We start from the raw sequence: 18,688 nt of genomic DNA, 5'->3' as shown, positions 1-18,688 counted from the left end.
CAGGCAGGGGAAGGGGGTCTCCCCCCGCTGCCACCTTCACTGAACTCTTCCAGGGAACCCGGTAAGGACACCTTACTGCCACTGTAGGCGATACTCTCTTGTAATGTAATAAGGTAGGTTTGGGGACCGGTCTGAATACGGTCTTCCTCTTAGGTTCCCTGCCCTCGCCATCTTGTTCTTTTTCACATTAACCATTTCAATGCTCTGCTAGAATATCCATCCCTGGAGTGCTTCTTGTATTTCTACACTCCTTTTATATCTGGACATTCTATATCCTTTAATTGCTAATATTCCCCTTGCAAATTCTAATGCCCCATACACACGGGCAGAATTTCAGATGGAAAATATTTAAAAAAAGAAAAAAACAGGCGGGACTTTGTATGAGGCACACGGGAGCAGAAGCATGAAATTTGGTAAAAAGCAGGTTTTTAATGAATACAAATGATCATATGTTTACATGTTATTGCACAGTTATAAATTAATATTTTCTAATTCATCAATGTTTACACATTCCAACATGGACTTAATTGTAAACATGCAAAAAACTGAGTATTCAATAAGCACAGAATATGTATAAATACATGACATATTAGAAGCGTCATTTAGAGAAAAACCATAGAAAAAAGGAACGTTCATGCTTTGTTGACAATTGTATGCACAAAACGGCAGTTGAAAGCTCTACGCGTTTCGTGACCTTATAGCCACTCGTCAGGAGCAACACCGTTGTAGTAGCCTAAGAATAAAATAAAATGAAATAAAATAAAATAAAATAAAAATGGAAAAAATGGAAAAAACAGCCCTTTTTTGGAGAAAAAGTAAAATAAAAATAAAAATTGATGAATAAATAAATAAATAAATATATAACTAAATAAATAAATATTATAGATAGATAAATAAGAGATTTAAAGTAAAATAGGCAAATGTACAGACATGGAGAACCCCCCACAGATGCACATGCAACCCACAGACTTACAAATATATCTGCGCAGAGGCGGCAAAGCGCACCGAGAGTCGGGCCGACCCAAAAACTGCCTATGACCGGGGCTGAGGGAGCACGCCAAGGGCGATAACCAAAACGCACAAACCACCCCCATAGCAGGTTGGGATAAGAGATATAGCTAAAGACGAGTGTGGGAAGTGGGGTGGCCCTCATAGGGGAACCTATAAAAAATAAGCAAATAAATAAGTGTGTGTTGAAATATGTGTGATAAGTGTTGAAAGAGTGTAAGCTGAGAGAGAAGGGGTGAGAGATTTGAGTGAAAATGGAGAAAAGTGTTTTGAGAAAGAATTGTAATAGACAAATATAAATAAAATTAGATAGATGGTTACCTTGTGCTAAATGAATAAGGGCAGAGAAGCCATGGATCAAGCTGTGACTGATGGGGAGTGAGGGAGAGAAATACAAAGGGTGAAACCCTGCACAGGGGGAAGCCCATGGGATGGCGCCGCCATAGACCTATCCCCAACGTTATGCATCTGAAATCCAAGGGGGCCGGGAAGGCATCACACAGCTGCCGGCCGTACAGACCAGGCTAGACAGCCGCACGTTCCAAATCCAGCCCCCAAATGGTCAGAGTTGGTTTGCACGGCAGCCAGAACAAGCACGCCAAAAAGACGTCACTTATCTGGCGCCGGAAGCATGACGTCGACGAGCAGTGGAGGAGACCCCGCCCGCCCCACGTCAGAACAGGGCGGGGGGAGAGATCCCCAGTGCACGTCGCAACCCCGGGTCACGACAGGGACGGGCATAGCCAAAGCACCAACGGCGCCCGACACCGCCAATGCGCACATACGGTGAAGTCAGTGGACTGAAAAAAAATAAAATAAAATAAATAAAAAATAAATATTATTAAAAATTAAATGAATAGAAAAATAAACTAAAATAAAAATCAATGGATAAAATAATGAAAAAAAGTGTGGTCTCAAATTAATAGTTTCTATATACTAACAGTCAAAAATCATACCAAAGAGAATCAAAAAAAGAAAAAATTATAAAAAAGGGGTAGATTGAATCAAATGTTAGTGCTGCCGCGTACCTCCATCCCTGATTTAGTTTGACAAAGAGAGGAAATTGTTTGGGACTTTAAATGAGGTGATAGGGGCCGTTCACATCCCCTCCTCCATCCCGATTTAATGTTTAAAAAAAGAAAAAAACAGGCGGGACTTTGTATGAGGCACACGGGAGCAGAAGCATGAAATTTGGTAAAAAGCAGGTTTTTAATGAATACAAATGATCATATGTTTACATGTTATTGCACAGTTATAAATTAATATTTTCTAATTCATCAATGTTTACACATTCCAACATGGACTTAATTGTAAACATGCAAAAAACTGAGTATTCAATAAGCACAGAATATGTATAAATACATGACATATTAGAAGCGTCATTTAGAGAAAAACCATAGAAAAAAGGAACGTTCATGCTTTGTTGACAATTGTATGCACAAAACGGCAGTTGAAAGCTCTACGCGTTTCGTGACCTTATAGCCACTCGTCAGGAGCAACACCGTTGTAGTAGCCTAAGAATAAAATAAAATGAAATAAAATAAAATAAAATAAAAATGGAAAAAATGGAAAAAACAGCCCTTTTTTGGAGAAAAAGTAAAATAAAAATAAAAATTGATGAATAAATAAATAAATAAATATATAACTAAATAAATAAATATTATAGATAGATAAATAAGAGATTTAAAGTAAAATAGGCAAATGTACAGACATGGAGAACCCCCCACAGATGCACATGCAACCCACAGACTTACAAATATATCTGCGCAGAGGCGGCAAAGCGCACCGAGAGTCGGGCCGACCCAAAAACTGCCTATGACCGGGGCTGAGGGAGCACGCCAAGGGCGATAACCAAAACGCACAAACCACCCCCATAGCAGGTTGGGATAAGAGATATAGCTAAAGACGAGTGTGGGAAGTGGGGTGGCCCTCATAGGGGAACCTATAAAAAATAAGCAAATAAATAAGTGTGTGTTGAAATATGTGTGATAAGTGTTGAAAGAGTGTAAGCTGAGAGAGAAGGGGTGAGAGATTTGAGTGAAAATGGAGAAAAGTGTTTTGAGAAAGAATTGTAATAGACAAATATAAATAAAATTAGATAGATGGTTACCTTGTGCTAAATGAATAAGGGCAGAGAAGCCATGGATCAAGCTGTGACTGATGGGGAGTGAGGGAGAGAAATACAAAGGGTGAAACCCTGCACAGGGGGAAGCCCATGGGATGGCGCCGCCATAGACCTATCCCCAACGTTATGCATCTGAAATCCAAGGGGGCCGGGAAGGCATCACACAGCTGCCGGCCGTACAGACCAGGCTAGACAGCCGCACGTTCCAAATCCAGCCCCCAAATGGTCAGAGTTGGTTTGCACGGCAGCCAGAACAAGCACGCCAAAAAGACGTCACTTATCTGGCGCCGGAAGCATGACGTCGACGAGCAGTGGAGGAGACCCCGCCCGCCCCACGTCAGAACAGGGCGGGGGGAGAGATCCCCAGTGCACGTCGCAACCCCGGGTCACGACAGGGACGGGCATAGCCAAAGCACCAACGGCGCCCGACACCGCCAATGCGCACATACGGTGAAGTCAGTGGACTGAAAAAAAATAAAATAAAATAAATAAAAAATAAATATTATTAAAAATTAAATGAATAGAAAAATAAACTAAAATAAAAATCAATGGATAAAATAATGAAAAAAAGTGTGGTCTCAAATTAATAGTTTCTATATACTAACAGTCAAAAATCATACCAAAGAGAATCAAAAAAAGAAAAAATTATAAAAAAGGGGTAGATTGAATCAAATGTTAGTGCTGCCGCGTACCTCCATCCCTGATTTAGTTTGACAAAGAGAGGAAATTGTTTGGGACTTTAAATGAGGTGATAGGGGCCGTTCACATCCCCTCCTCCATCCCGATTTAATGTTTAAAAAAAGAAAAAAACAGGCGGGACTTTGTATGAGGCACACGGGAGCAGAAGCATGAAATTTGGTAAAAAGCAGGTTTTTAATGAATACAAATGATCATATGTTTACATGTTATTGCACAGTTATAAATTAATATTTTCTAATTCATCAATGTTTACACATTCCAACATGGACTTAATTGTAAACATGCAAAAAACTGAGTATTCAATAAGCACAGAATATGTATAAATACATGACATATTAGAAGCGTCATTTAGAGAAAAACCATAGAAAAAAGGAACGTTCATGCTTTGTTGACAATTGTATGCACAAAACGGCAGTTGAAAGCTCTACGCGTTTCGTGACCTTATAGCCACTCGTCAGGAGCAACACCGTTGTAGTAGCCTAAGAATAAAATAAAATGAAATAAAATAAAATAAAATAAAAATGGAAAAAATGGAAAAAACAGCCCTTTTTTGGAGAAAAAGTAAAATAAAAATAAAAATTGATGAATAAATAAATAAATAAATATATAACTAAATAAATAAATATTATAGATAGATAAATAAGAGATTTAAAGTAAAATAGGCAAATGTACAGACATGGAGAACCCCCCACAGATGCACATGCAACCCACAGACTTACAAATATATCTGCGCAGAGGCGGCAAAGCGCACCGAGAGTCGGGCCGACCCAAAAACTGCCTATGACCGGGGCTGAGGGAGCACGCCAAGGGCGATAACCAAAACGCACAAACCACCCCCATAGCAGGTTGGGATAAGAGATATAGCTAAAGACGAGTGTGGGAAGTGGGGTGGCCCTCATAGGGGAACCTATAAAAAATAAGCAAATAAATAAGTGTGTGTTGAAATATGTGTGATAAGTGTTGAAAGAGTGTAAGCTGAGAGAGAAGGGGTGAGAGATTTGAGTGAAAATGGAGAAAAGTGTTTTGAGAAAGAATTGTAATAGACAAATATAAATAAAATTAGATAGATGGTTACCTTGTGCTAAATGAATAAGGGCAGAGAAGCCATGGATCAAGCTGTGACTGATGGGGAGTGAGGGAGAGAAATACAAAGGGTGAAACCCTGCACAGGGGGAAGCCCATGGGATGGCGCCGCCATAGACCTATCCCCAACGTTATGCATCTGAAATCCAAGGGGGCCGGGAAGGCATCACACAGCTGCCGGCCGTACAGACCAGGCTAGACAGCCGCACGTTCCAAATCCAGCCCCCAAATGGTCAGAGTTGGTTTGCACGGCAGCCAGAACAAGCACGCCAAAAAGACGTCACTTATCTGGCGCCGGAAGCATGACGTCGACGAGCAGTGGAGGAGACCCCGCCCGCCCCACGTCAGAACAGGGCGGGGGGAGAGATCCCCAGTGCACGTCGCAACCCCGGGTCACGACAGGGACGGGCATAGCCAAAGCACCAACGGCGCCCGACACCGCCAATGCGCACATACGGTGAAGTCAGTGGACTGAAAAAAAATAAAATAAAATAAATAAAAAATAAATATTATTAAAAATTAAATGAATAGAAAAATAAACTAAAATAAAAATCAATGGATAAAATAATGAAAAAAAGTGTGGTCTCAAATTAATAGTTTCTATATACTAACAGTCAAAAATCATACCAAAGAGAATCAAAAAAAGAAAAAATTATAAAAAAGGGGTAGATTGAATCAAATGTTAGTGCTGCCGCGTACCTCCATCCCTGATTTAGTTTGACAAAGAGAGGAAATTGTTTGGGACTTTAAATGAGGTGATAGGGGCCGTTCACATCCCCTCCTCCATCCCGATTTAATGTTTAAAAAAAGAAAAAAACAGGCGGGACTTTGTATGAGGCACACGGGAGCAGAAGCATGAAATTTGGTAAAAAGCAGGTTTTTAATGAATACAAATGATCATATGTTTACATGTTATTGCACAGTTATAAATTAATATTTTCTAATTCATCAATGTTTACACATTCCAACATGGACTTAATTGTAAACATGCAAAAAACTGAGTATTCAATAAGCACAGAATATGTATAAATACATGACATATTAGAAGCGTCATTTAGAGAAAAACCATAGAAAAAAGGAACGTTCATGCTTTGTTGACAATTGTATGCACAAAACGGCAGTTGAAAGCTCTACGCGTTTCGTGACCTTATAGCCACTCGTCAGGAGCAACACCGTTGTAGTAGCCTAAGAATAAAATAAAATGAAATAAAATAAAATGAAATAAAAATGGAAAAAATGGAAAAAACAGCCCTTTTTTGGAGAAAAAGTAAAATAAAAATAAAAATTGATGAATAAATAAATAAATAAATATATAACTAAATAAATAAATATTATAGATAGATAAATAAGAGATTTAAAGTAAAATAGGCAAATGTACAGACATGGAGAACCCCCCACAGATGCACATGCAACCCACAGACTTACAAATATATCTGCGCAGAGGCGGCAAAGCGCACCGAGAGTCGGGCCGACCCAAAAACTGCCTATGACCGGGGCTGAGGGAGCACGCCAAGGGCGATAACCAAAACGCACAAACCACCCCCATAGCAGGTTGGGATAAGAGATATAGCTAAAGACGAGTGTGGGAAGTGGGGTGGCCCTCATAGGGGAACCTATAAAAAATAAGCAAATAAATAAGTGTGTGTTGAAATATGTGTGATAAGTGTTGAAAGAGTGTAAGCTGAGAGAGAAGGGGTGAGAGATTTGAGTGAAAATGGAGAAAAGTGTTTTGAGAAAGAATTGTAATAGACAAATATAAATAAAATTAGATAGATGGTTACCTTGTGCTAAATGAATAAGGGCAGAGAAGCCATGGATCAAGCTGTGACTGATGGGGAGTGAGGGAGAGAAATACAAAGGGTGAAACCCTGCACAGGGGGAAGCCCATGGGATGGCGCCGCCATAGACCTATCCCCAACGTTATGCATCTGAAATCCAAGGGGGCCGGGAAGGCATCACACAGCTGCCGGCCGTACAGACCAGGCTAGACAGCCGCACGTTCCAAATCCAGCCCCCAAATGGTCAGAGTTGGTTTGCACGGCAGCCAGAACAAGCACGCCAAAAAGACGTCACTTATCTGGCGCCGGAAGCATGACGTCGACGAGCAGTGGAGGAGACCCCGCCCGCCCCACGTCAGAACAGGGCGGGGGGAGAGATCCCCAGTGCACGTCGCAACCCCGGGTCACGACAGGGACGGGCATAGCCAAAGCACCAACGGCGCCCGACACCGCCAATGCGCACATACGGTGAAGTCAGTGGACTGAAAAAAAATAAAATAAAATAAATAAAAAATAAATATTATTAAAAATTAAATGAATAGAAAAATAAACTAAAATAAAAATCAATGGATAAAATAATGAAAAAAAGTGTGGTCTCAAATTAATAGTTTCTATATACTAACAGTCAAAAATCATACCAAAGAGAATCAAAAAAAGAAAAAATTATAAAAAAGGGGTAGATTGAATCAAATGTTAGTGCTGCCGCGTACCTCCATCCCTGATCCCTGAGGAGGGGATGTGAACGGCCCCTATCACCTCATTTAAAGTCCCAAACAATTTCCTCTCTTTGTCAAACTAAATCAGGGATGGAGGTACGCGGCAGCACTAACATTTGATTCAATCTACCCCTTTTTTATAATTTTTTCTTTTTTTGATTCTCTTTGGTATGATTTTTGACTGTTAGTATATAGAAACTATTAATTTGAGACCACACTTTTTTTCATTATTTTATCCATTGATTTTTATTTTAGTTTATTTTTCTATTCATTTAATTTTTAATAATATTTATTTTTTATTTATTTTATTTTATTTTTTTTCAGTCCACTGACTTCACCGTATGTGCGCATTGGCGGTGTCGGGCGCCGTTGGTGCTTTGGCTATGCCCGTCCCTGTCGTGACCCGGGGTTGCGACGTGCACTGGGGATCTCTCCCCCCGCCCTGTTCTGACGTGGGGCGGGCGGGGTCTCCTCCACTGCTCGTCGACGTCATGCTTCCGGCGCCAGATAAGTGACGTCTTTTTGGCGTGCTTGTTCTGGCTGCCGTGCAAACCAACTCTGACCATTTGGGGGCTGGATTTGGAACGTGCGGCTGTCTAGCCTGGTCTGTACGGCCGGCAGCTGTGTGATGCCTTCCCGGCCCCCTTGGATTTCAGATGCATAACGTTGGGGATAGGTCTATGGCGGCGCCATCCCATGGGCTTCCCCCTGTGCAGGGTTTCACCCTTTGTATTTCTCTCCCTCACTCCCCATCAGTCACAGCTTGATCCATGGCTTCTCTGCCCTTATTCATTTAGCACAAGGTAACCATCTATCTAATTTTATTTATATTTGTCTATTACAATTCTTTCTCAAAACACTTTTCTCCATTTTCACTCAAATCTCTCACCCCTTCTCTCTCAGCTTACACTCTTTCAACACTTATCACACATATTTCAACACACACTTATTTATTTGCTTATTTTTTATAGGTTCCCCTATGAGGGCCACCCCACTTCCCACACTCGTCTTTAGCTATATCTCTTATCCCAACCTGCTATGGGGGTGGTTTGTGCGTTTTGGTTATCGCCCTTGGCGTGCTCCCTCAGCCCCGGTCATAGGCAGTTTTTGGGTCGGCCCGACTCTCGGTGCGCTTTGCCGCCTCTGCGCAGATATATTTGTAAGTCTGTGGGTTGCATGTGCATCTGTGGGGGGTTCTCCATGTCTGTACATTTGCCTATTTTACTTTAAATCTCTTATTTATCTATCTATAATATTTATTTATTTAGTTATATATTTATTTATTTATTTATTCATCAATTTTTATTTTTATTTTACTTTTTCTCCAAAAAAGGGCTGTTTTTTCCATTTTTTCCATTTTTATTTGATTTTATTTTATTTCATTTTATTTTATTCTTAGGCTACTACAACGGTGTTGCTCCTGACGAGTGGCTATAAGGTCACGAAACGCGTAGAGCTTTCAACTGCCGTTTTGTGCATACAATTGTCAACAAAGCATGAACGTTCCTTTTTTCTATGGTTTTTCTCTAAATGACGCTTCTAATATGTCATGTATTTATACATATTCTGTGCTTATTGAATACTCAGTTTTTTGCATGTTTACAATTAAGTCCATGTTGGAATGTGTAAACATTGATGAATTAGAAAATATTAATTTATAACTGTGCAATAACATGTAAACATATGATCATTTGTATTCATTAAAAACCTGCTTTTTACCAAATTTCATGCTTCTGCTCCCGTGTGCCTCATACAAAGTCCCGCCTGTTTTTTTCTTTTTTTAAACATTAAATCGGGATGGAGGAGGGGATGTGAACGGCCCCTATCACCTCATTTAAAGTCCCAAACAATTTCCTCTCTTTGTCAAACTAAATCAGGGATGGAGGTACGCGGCAGCACTAACATTTGATTCAATCTACCCCTTTTTTATAATTTTTTCTTTTTTTGATTCTCTTTGGTATGATTTTTGACTGTTAGTATATAGAAACTATTAATTTGAGACCACACTTTTTTTCATTATTTTATCCATTGATTTTTATTTTAGTTTATTTTTCTATTCATTTAATTTTTAATAATATTTATTTTTTATTTATTTTATTTTATTTTTTTTCAGTCCACTGACTTCACCGTATGTGCGCATTGGCGGTGTCGGGCGCCGTTGGTGCTTTGGCTATGCCCGTCCCTGTCGTGACCCGGGGTTGCGACGTGCACTGGGGATCTCTCCCCCCGCCCTGTTCTGACGTGGGGCGGGCGGGGTCTCCTCCACTGCTCGTCGACGTCATGCTTCCGGCGCCAGATAAGTGACGTCTTTTTGGCGTGCTTGTTCTGGCTGCCGTGCAAACCAACTCTGACCATTTGGGGGCTGGATTTGGAACGTGCGGCTGTCTAGCCTGGTCTGTACGGCCGGCAGCTGTGTGATGCCTTCCCGGCCCCCTTGGATTTCAGATGCATAACGTTGGGGATAGGTCTATGGCGGCGCCATCCCATGGGCTTCCCCCTGTGCAGGGTTTCACCCTTTGTATTTCTCTCCCTCACTCCCCATCAGTCACAGCTTGATCCATGGCTTCTCTGCCCTTATTCATTTAGCACAAGGTAACCATCTATCTAATTTTATTTATATTTGTCTATTACAATTCTTTCTCAAAACACTTTTCTCCATTTTCACTCAAATCTCTCACCCCTTCTCTCTCAGCTTACACTCTTTCAACACTTATCACACATATTTCAACACACACTTATTTATTTGCTTATTTTTTATAGGTTCCCCTATGAGGGCCACCCCACTTCCCACACTCGTCTTTAGCTATATCTCTTATCCCAACCTGCTATGGGGGTGGTTTGTGCGTTTTGGTTATCGCCCTTGGCGTGCTCCCTCAGCCCCGGTCATAGGCAGTTTTTGGGTCGGCCCGACTCTCGGTGCGCTTTGCCGCCTCTGCGCAGATATATTTGTAAGTCTGTGGGTTGCATGTGCATCTGTGGGGGGTTCTCCATGTCTGTACATTTGCCTATTTTACTTTAAATCTCTTATTTATCTATCTATAATATTTATTTATTTAGTTATATATTTATTTATTTATTTATTCATCAATTTTTATTTTTATTTTACTTTTTCTCCAAAAAAGGGCTGTTTTTTCCATTTTTTCCATTTTTATTTTATTTTATTTTATTTCATTTTATTTTATTCTTAGGCTACTACAACGGTGTTGCTCCTGACGAGTGGCTATAAGGTCACGAAACGCGTAGAGCTTTCAACTGCCGTTTTGTGCATACAATTGTCAACAAAGCATGAACGTTCCTTTTTTCTATGGTTTTTCTCTAAATGACGCTTCTAATATGTCATGTATTTATACATATTCTGTGCTTATTGAATACTCAGTTTTTTGCATGTTTACAATTAAGTCCATGTTGGAATGTGTAAACATTGATGAATTAGAAAATATTAATTTATAACTGTGCAATAACATGTAAACATATGATCATTTGTATTCATTAAAAACCTGCTTTTTACCAAATTTCATGCTTCTGCTCCCGTGTGCCTCATACAAAGTCCCGCCTGTTTTTTTTCTTTTTTTAAACATTAAATCGGGATGGAGGAGGGGATGTGAACGGCCCCTATCACCTCATTTAAAGTCCCAAACAATTTCCTCTCTTTGTCAAACTAAATCAGGGATGGAGGTACGCGGCAGCACTAACATTTGATTCAATCTACCCCTTTTTTATAATTTTTTCTTTTTTTGATTCTCTTTGGTATGATTTTTGACTGTTAGTATATAGAAACTATTAATTTGAGACCACACTTTTTTTCATTATTTTATCCATTGATTTTTATTTTAGTTTATTTTTCTATTCATTTAATTTTTAATAATATTTATTTTTTATTTATTTTATTTTATTTTTTTTCAGTCCACTGACTTCACCGTATGTGCGCATTGGCGGTGTCGGGCGCCGTTGGTGCTTTGGCTATGCCCGTCCCTGTCGTGACCCGGGGTTGCGACGTGCACTGGGGATCTCTCCCCCCGCCCTGTTCTGACGTGGGGCGGGCGGGGTCTCCTCCACTGCTCGTCGACGTCATGCTTCCGGCGCCAGATAAGTGACGTCTTTTTGGCGTGCTTGTTCTGGCTGCCGTGCAAACCAACTCTGACCATTTGGGGGCTGGATTTGGAACGTGCGGCTGTCTAGCCTGGTCTGTACGGCCGGCAGCTGTGTGATGCCTTCCCGGCCCCCTTGGATTTCAGATGCATAACGTTGGGGATAGGTCTATGGCGGCGCCATCCCATGGGCTTCCCCCTGTGCAGGGTTTCACCCTTTGTATTTCTCTCCCTCACTCCCCATCAGTCACAGCTTGATCCATGGCTTCTCTGCCCTTATTCATTTAGCACAAGGTAACCATCTATCTAATTTTATTTATATTTGTCTATTACAATTCTTTCTCAAAACACTTTTCTCCATTTTCACTCAAATCTCTCACCCCTTCTCTCTCAGCTTACACTCTTTCAACACTTATCACACATATTTCAACACACACTTATTTATTTGCTTATTTTTTATAGGTTCCCCTATGAGGGCCACCCCACTTCCCACACTCGTCTTTAGCTATATCTCTTATCCCAACCTGCTATGGGGGTGGTTTGTGCGTTTTGGTTATCGCCCTTGGCGTGCTCCCTCAGCCCCGGTCATAGGCAGTTTTTGGGTCGGCCCGACTCTCGGTGCGCTTTGCCGCCTCTGCGCAGATATATTTGTAAGTCTGTGGGTTGCATGTGCATCTGTGGGGGGTTCTCCATGTCTGTACATTTGCCTATTTTACTTTAAATCTCTTATTTATCTATCTATAATATTTATTTATTTAGTTATATATTTATTTATTTATTTATTCATCAATTTTTATTTTTATTTTACTTTTTCTCCAAAAAAGGGCTGTTTTTTCCATTTTTTCCATTTTTATTTTATTTTATTTTATTTCATTTTATTTTATTCTTAGGCTACTACAACGGTGTTGCTCCTGACGAGTGGCTATAAGGTCACGAAACGCGTAGAGCTTTCAACTGCCGTTTTGTGCATACAATTGTCAACAAAGCATGAACGTTCCTTTTTTCTATGGTTTTTCTCTAAATGACGCTTCTAATATGTCATGTATTTATACATATTCTGTGCTTATTGAATACTCAGTTTTTTGCATGTTTACAATTAAGTCCATGTTGGAATGTGTAAACATTGATGAATTAGAAAATATTAATTTATAACTGTGCAATAACATGTAAACATATGATCATTTGTATTCATTAAAAACCTGCTTTTTACCAAATTTCATGCTTCTGCTCCCGTGTGCCTCATACAAAGTCCCGCCTGTTTTTTTTCTTTTTTTAAACATTAAATCGGGATGGAGGAGGGGATGTGAACGGCCCCTATCACCTCATTTAAAGTCCCAAACAATTTCTCTCTTTGTCAAACTAAATCAGGGATGGAGGTACGCGGCAGCACTAACATTTGATTCAATCTACCCCTTTTTTATAATTTTTTCTTTTTTTGATTCTCTTTGGTATGATTTTTGACTGTTAGTATATAGAAACTATTAATTTGAGACCACACTTTTTTTCATTATTTTATCCATTGATTTTTATTTTAGTTTATTTTTCTATTCATTTAATTTTTAATAATATTTATTTTTTATTTATTTTATTTTATTTTTTTTCAGTCCACTGACTTCACCGTATGTGCGCATTGGCGGTGTCGGGCGCCGTTGGTGCTTTGGCTATGCCCGTCCCTGTCGTGACCCGGGGTTGCGACGTGCACTGGGGATCTCTCCCCCCGCCCTGTTCTGACGTGGGGCGGGCGGGGTCTCCTCCACTGCTCGTCGACGTCATGCTTCCGGCGCCAGATAAGTGACGTCTTTTTGGCGTGCTTGTTCTGGCTGCCGTGCAAACCAACTCTGACCATTTGGGGGCTGGATTTGGAACGTGCGGCTGTCTAGCCTGGTCTGTACGGCCGGCAGCTGTGTGATGCCTTCCCGGCCCCCTTGGATTTCAGATGCATAACGTTGGGGATAGGTCTATGGCGGCGCCATCCCATGGGCTTCCCCCTGTGCAGGGTTTCACCCTTTGTATTTCTCTCCCTCACTCCCCATCAGTCACAGCTTGATCCATGGCTTCTCTGCCCTTATTCATTTAGCACAAGGTAACCATCTATCTAATTTTATTTATATTTGTCTATTACAATTCTTTCTCAAAACACTTTTCTCCATTTTCACTCAAATCTCTCACCCCTTCTCTCTCAGCTTACACTCTTTCAACACTTATCACACATATTTCAACACACACTTATTTATTTGCTTATTTTTTATAGGTTCCCCTATGAGGGCCACCCCACTTCCCACACTCGTCTTTAGCTATATCTCTTATCCCAACCTGCTATGGGGGTGGTTTGTGCGTTTTGGTTATCGCCCTTGGCGTGCTCCCTCAGCCCCGGTCATAGGCAGTTTTTGGGTCGGCCCGACTCTCGGTGCGCTTTGCCGCCTCTGCGCAGATATATTTGTAAGTCTGTGGGTTGCATGTGCATCTGTGGGGGGTTCTCCATGTCTGTACATTTGCCTATTTTACTTTAAATCTCTTATTTATCTATCTATAATATTTATTTATTTAGTTATATATTTATTTATTTATTTATTCATCAATTTTTATTTTTATTTTACTTTTTCTCCAAAAAAGGGCTGTTTTTTCCATTTTTTCCATTTTTATTTGATTTTATTTTATTTCATTTTATTTTATTCTTAGGCTACTACAACGGTGTTGCTCCTGACGAGTGGCTATAAGGTCACGAAACGCGTAGAGCTTTCAACTGCCGTTTTGTGCATACAATTGTCAACAAAGCATGAACGTTCCTTTTTTCTATGGTTTTTCTCTAAATGACGCTTCTAATATGTCATGTATTTATACATATTCTGTGCTTATTGAATACTCAGTTTTTTGCATGTTTACAATTAAGTCCATGTTGGAATGTGTAAACATTGATGAATTAGAAAATATTAATTTATAACTGTGCAATAACATGTAAACATATGATCATTTGTATTCATTAAAAACCTGCTTTTTACCAAATTTCATGCTTCTGCTCCCGTGTGCCTCATACAAAGTCCCGCCTGTTTTTTTCTTTTTTTAAACATTAAATCGGGATGGAGGAGGGGATGTGAACGGCCCCTATCACCTCATTTAAAGTCCCAAACAATTTCCTCTCTTTGTCAAACTAAATCACAGATGGAAAATATGCGATCGGATCATGTTGTCGGACATTCCGATTGTGTATGGGCTCCATCTGACTTTTTCCACAAAGTTTGAGAGCTGGATCTAAAATTGTCCGACACCAAAGTCCAATCAAGTAAATTCCGATCATGTGTAGACAAGTCCGATGCACAAAATGCCACTCATACTAAGAATAAATTACGAGACGGAAGCGCTCGGTCTTGTAAAACTAGCATTCCCAATGGATATAGCACATTCGTCACACTGCAATGTTAAAAATTATTTAATGCACCGCATTCTCTTTATTTTTATAATGCTAGAATAATTAAGTTGTTTTGCTGCTCATATTCACACACACGTCTTCAAAACTTCTCTCTTTATTATTTCTCATGATTTCATGAATATAATATTTTTCTTCGTCTGATCTCCCGAATAATTATTTTAGTTTTTAATATTTTTATGTATTTTGTGGACGTTTTGTGTGTCAAGTTTCCACAACACCATTATTATCTTGTATTTTGAAACCTCAGGCAGTTGGTTCGTGTCCCTTGTTTTAATTTCACATTGTATTTAGCAAATGTACCTGCCTACTCACAAATAAACTGGGCTTTTTGAAGTAAAAAACACATAGGCAAGTATTTCCGAAAAATAAATACACCTTTGTTAGGGGGTCATAAGAAAATAAAGAGGAAGGCAACACGGGAGAAACTGGTGAAATTGTTGAAGCCTTTGTACCCCAGGGCACACATCAACTATTTAAAGGCAAAATTGGTGGCCTGCGGAGTCCATATATAAGAGAGGACAGTCTGTTCCAGAAGTCCAACAGATCAGAAACAGCAGCAGATGACATCTATGTCCCCAGACTTTGTTCATACCAGACTGAACCCAGGCCATCACACTCTTGTCTTCCTTACACACTTCCTTCCAGGCTGTGGCTCTGCTGCTGTTGTGGCAGGAGGTGGAGGAGGAGGCTGGCAATGGTCGACCTCCCGGCTGCCACTTGCCACAGCCTCCTCCTGACTGAGGTCTTCCTACTGTATGTATGAAAATGGGACATAGTTTTCGTTTTTTGTTCATCAATCACACAATTTTGTGCTCATGACTGTCTGCCCCTGATATTCTTTCTAGTCTATTCCCTGCCCCTTTTCTTTCAGCGCAGTGGGTAGAGCACATGACAGAGACACCGCAGGTGCATGCTAATTACAGAAACAAGGAGGACAAGGAAAGCCCAGAGCCAGAAACGTCCCGATCCTGGAGGAGATTTAAGGCCTCAAATATGTCCTTCGTAGAGAGGTTGGAGATGGTGGACATATTGAAGAGGAACGACTATGATGGGAATATGGACCGGTCCTCCTGATCACTCCTCCTGATCCGATCTTGGTTGATGGTGAAGAAGAATTTGAAATAGAAGCCATCCTAAATTTCAGAAGAAGAGGAAACCAGAACCAGTTCTTAATCAAATGGAAAGGATATGGTCCCGAAGAGAACTTCTGGGAGCCCGAGGACAACATTCATGCAAAAAATCTGTTTCAATCCTTTAAAAGGGCTCATCTGGAAAAATTTGCCCGAAAGGGCATCCGGAGGCTGCCCCTTGGGGGGGGGGCAATGTCATGAAAATCACATGAAGAAACTGACCCCCAGGTCTTCTGGTTCTCGAGCGCGGGCATCACCGCGGGTGCGCGTGATCGTGCATGGGCGCGCGTCCGTGTTGGCGCCAAGCGGCCTATTTAAACTTGCCTCTTGCTAATGGCCTCTGCTGTCTGCTCTACAGCGTTATACCTGTGAGACCTGATCCATAGCATCTGTTCCTGTTTGACCCGGCCTGCCTGTGACCCATCTGCTATCTGCCTGCACCCGACCCCGGCTTGTTGTGACGATTCTCCTGCCTGTTCCCTTGTACTTCGCTTCCAGTCTGATATCTGACCCGGCTTGCTTTGACAATCCATCTGCTAAGATGAACCTGCTTATATTGCACTGTTCATCTACTGCAAGTTACCTGTCTTATTGAAATGTTCACCTGCTGCAAGTAACCTGCTTATATTGAACTGTGTCATCTGTTGCGAGTTACCTGCTTATATAGAACTGTTTCATCTGCTGCCAGTTCCTTACTATTCATCTTTTACAAGTTGTCTGCTTCTCTGCATTGCTTTCATCTGCTGCAAGTTACCTGCTTCATTGAACTGTGTTACCTGCTATAAGTTTCCTGCTTTGCTGAACTGTGACATTTGCTATAAATTACCTGCTGATCCTTCTGCTGTGATTACCTGTTCCACTGGACATTTCCGCCTGCTGTTGTGCACCAGTCTGCAAAACTGAACCTCAGCTATCCATCCTTCTCATCTGTTGATCCTGCCAGGCACCTGTACCCCTCCTTACTCCTGTGTTCCCTGTTACATTACCAGGAAACCGGTAGTGGGAGTTGTAAAGGGAGGCCTCTTTCCGCAATCCGGGCTCGCTACTAAAAGGTACGTGACATGGACATTCAGAAGCCATACAAGAGACGACTTTTTTGTGCTTTTTTTGGGACTATTTTTATTTGGCCTAAAGGCTGTCATGCCCCTCCCACTTGCTTTTATGAACGGTCATGCCCCTTCCCCCCTTTATATATCATGGGCAATTGCTATGCAGCTGGAATTATGTGTTTAGTGTTTATTGATTTCTATTTTTACATGCTTAGTGTGGTGGTAAATTTTTGGGAAAGTAGTCCAGGTGAATGTCGGGGGCATATTGGGTTTGTGATTGTCACGTCCGTGACAAAAGAGAGGATTGTAATAATATGTCCAAACCATTGTGACTGATCTGCTTTGATATGCTCTGCTATTTCAGTATGCAAGATAGCTTAAATCTGCAACTATAAAAGAATACTTAGAAAGATGCTTGCACAAGCACTGTACTCTATATATATATATATATCAATGTTGGTTGGTTTGTCCTTCTCTGTTCTGAAGGCAATGGGACAGCATGCATGACTTATGACTCATAAGCAGATGGCCTGTTGATCCGTGTTAACTCATGATAATGTATTTTAAATGGTCATTGACTTGTATAACCATATATTTTATACCAATACATCATTTACTAAACACTCCCCTCCCCCTATTGGTATGTTGAACCATATATAAGCTGTAACACACCTAATAAAGGGCAGACATTTTATGAATGCACAACCTGCCTCTTGTTTTCATTTGGTGTCTTTAGATAGGAGGAGAGGGGCAGGATGCTGGAAGAGGGGGCAGTCATGTGTCCCTAGGATCATGTGTGTTTTTCAGCTGAGGAGACGTCGTGGCTACTACAGTAACACATAGGCAGGCTGGAGCCACTCCAGCTCCTCCTCTCCAGCTCTGCATATACTAGTGCTGGCTTCTCTCGCGGACAACGCCCCCATCCACCGGGAAATGCTCCAGTCCACAACATCCTTTTGATTTGAGATGGCAATGTTCAATCTGCCCATGCCTTGTTGTCTTATTTGAATAAAAACAGCTCTCAGCTATGAGATAAGTCCCACTGAAATTCATTTCCTAGATCTAAGGATTTCAATTCAGGAAAAGAGAATTGTAACCTCTACTTTCTTCAAACCAACGGAAAGAAATGGGTATATTCCCTTGGACTCCTGTCACTACCCTTCCTGGTTGTCGACGGTCCCCAAGGGCCAGTTTTTATACCCCCTCGAGTGAATAACAAAGAGGATTTTGGCTTGGCTTTCTTTACTACATACTCCAGCCAGCACTGGTCAGTAAAAAGAACTATTAAGAGACACTGGCTGGTTATTACGAATGATTGTGTCTTAGGCCCTCTAATGTCTGACCAACCTTGTGTCATCTTTAGGGGTGCTCCTAACTTTAGGCACTCTATAGCATCTAACAGTGGCGTCACTAGGGGGTGGCTTTTGGGGCTATAGCCCTGAGTCTCTGCATGAGTCCCCATGGGGAGGGGAGGTTCTCTGGGGACCCTGATGTAAGTAGGGGGTGCTCTCTGGGGGCCCTGATTTATCGGGGAGACTCTCTGGGGACCCTGATTTAAGGGGGAGGCTCTCTGGGGACCCTGATG

At 41.1% G+C, this 18,688-nt stretch overlaps 2 protein-coding genes and 2 long non-coding RNA genes across 10 annotated transcripts in view; 2 read left to right on the top strand and 2 right to left on the bottom strand.

Moving 5' to 3' along the window:
• The window catches only part of LOC143942631 (NACHT, LRR and PYD domains-containing protein 12-like), a 1,996,551-nt gene that overhangs the window by 895,820 nt on the left and 1,082,043 nt on the right, over nucleotides 1-18,688 (top strand). The window lies entirely within an intron of this gene.
• LOC143942632 (NACHT, LRR and PYD domains-containing protein 12-like) overlaps nucleotides 1-18,688 on the bottom strand; it is a 305,905-nt gene that overhangs the window by 274,489 nt on the left and 12,728 nt on the right. The window lies entirely within an intron of this gene.
• On the bottom strand, nucleotides 373-7,401 carry LOC143942630 (uncharacterized). The gene is made up of 5 exons (XR_013264812.1): nucleotides 6,341-7,401; nucleotides 4,552-6,100; nucleotides 2,763-4,311; nucleotides 974-2,522; nucleotides 373-733 (listed from the first exon to the last, which is right to left on the bottom strand). It is a non-coding gene; the product is annotated as an uncharacterized LOC143942630 (long non-coding RNA).
• Nucleotides 7,455-12,748, top strand: LOC143942629 (uncharacterized). The gene is made up of 4 exons (XR_013264811.1): nucleotides 7,455-8,568; nucleotides 8,809-10,357; nucleotides 10,598-12,147; nucleotides 12,388-12,748. It is a non-coding gene; the product is annotated as an uncharacterized LOC143942629 (long non-coding RNA).

Source organism: Lithobates pipiens, unplaced genomic scaffold (genome assembly GCF_037356315.1).
Source record: "Lithobates pipiens isolate NorthernLeopardFrog02 unplaced genomic scaffold, aLitPip1_a1.2 Scaffold_30, whole genome shotgun sequence".
In the NCBI taxonomy this organism is placed as follows: Eukaryota; Metazoa; Chordata; class Amphibia; order Anura; family Ranidae; genus Lithobates; species Lithobates pipiens.
This window is presented reverse-complemented; position numbering and strand designations above follow the sequence as displayed.